This window comes from Sinocyclocheilus anshuiensis, unplaced genomic scaffold, assembly GCF_001515605.1.
Source record: "Sinocyclocheilus anshuiensis isolate Anshui unplaced genomic scaffold, SAMN03320099.WGS_v1.1 scaffold1164, whole genome shotgun sequence".
Taxonomy (NCBI): domain Eukaryota; kingdom Metazoa; phylum Chordata; class Actinopteri; order Cypriniformes; family Cyprinidae; genus Sinocyclocheilus; species Sinocyclocheilus anshuiensis.
The window spans coordinates 705,698-707,393 of NW_015551103.1; positions in this window are offsets into that span (position 1 = coordinate 705,698).

Below are 1,696 nucleotides of genomic sequence, written 5' to 3' on the forward strand. Positions count from 1 at the left end.
TAGTAATGATAATTTGCTTTTTTTTTTTTAACAAATCAAGTCTATAGTATGTCCACAGTCTAGCTAGGTAAAAGTGTGTGTGTGTGTGTGTGTGTGTGTGTGTGTGTGTGTGTGTGTGTGTGTGTGTGTGTGAGGAGGGTTCACGTTTACACACATCTTCATGGTGTATGTGAGCATGAATAATGTTTCTCTGCTGGTACAGAAGCATATGGAGTGTGTGTGTGTGTGTGTGTGTGTGTGTAAGTGGAGCCGCTGGAGGCACTTAAAAAATACTCCACAAATCTCCTGGGTTGGACAGCACAGCGCTGAGCTCAGGATTGTTTGTTTGAGAATGGGCCAGGGGGATGAAATATATACTTGAGGTGTAAAGATCAGAATGACAAACCCTTCAACGAGTCTTTGAAAAGTGCGACTTTAGGTATGGCTTTGATTTTCACACACTCACGCTGTAAATTCCATTCAAGTGAAGGGCACCATATAAGAAACAGGCATCAGAGAATGAAAGCCCAATTTAATTCGACTTATTTGCTTGTCACGCGAAGAATGTATCATGAACATCCCTGAAAGCAGAGGTCAGACGTTCTTCAGGCACAAAGCCTGAACTAAAAACGCTGTTGTTAGCACTTAACCGCATCAAGTGCTTTAATAAACTTAGCTATGCTCGTCTCCACCCCCTAAATACAACGAACGAGAGAAGGGCAGCAGGAGGAGAAGGGCCTGAGCTCCTTCAAAGTCATGTCTGTTGTCAAAACACATTGAGATGGAGGAGATAAAATAAATGGCATCTTTTGGAAAGATGAGGAACGCTCATCCTCCCAAACAACAGATGACCCAAACCAAAGACTCCCCCCAACTGTACTGAAATAGTGGTAATCGGACCCTCTTGGGGCCCTCCACTGGGGCCCTTTTTACGTCTAAGAGTCAATCAAGGGCCGATAACAGACAAAGCCTAGACAGATTTATGAGAGAAAAGCGCCGGAAGGGTCGATGCAGAGGCCGGAGTCGTGATCGGTCCTGAGGCGGGGGGACAGACGGGCCTCTGCCTATGATGCCCTGCACTGACCTGTTGTCACATACGACTGTGCCCTGCTTCTCCACCTCTGACCCTAAAAACACGACACCTAGACCTGCTGTAAAAGCCCAGGGTGGATAGGACATTATTCAGCTGCTTAATCCTCCAATGGATGCTTATAAAGCTATACAACAAGACATGTTTTGGAAAAGGTGGTAAGTAACCCTCATGCTGATTGAAGTTAGGTAACAATACTTACAATATAATATTCTTTTTACATTTAAAAAAAATAACTAAACAACTAATTATTATATTTTGTTATTATTAGTAATAAGTAATCTATGACTATTTATAAAGTCTATTAGTACCTAAATAGTACATATTAGTACCTTTTAAAGGGGTACTGCACTAGTGACAGCATTTGTACCACTCTGTATGTATTATTAATATATATTTTATATATTGAAATTTTAACAACTAGTCATGGTGGTTCTTGGGAAAGGGACAATAGCAGCTCTCCTTCATGTCAGTCCAAAGCCTTTGCAGTCCAGTAAACACTCAAGCCACACAGTAGTGAAAGCAGGTCAACCTTATCTATTCCACTGAAGGACACCAACACTTAATGACTGACTGACCAAAATTCTGTGAGGTATATCAGTTCCTTTATGGGGGGGGGGGGGGAAG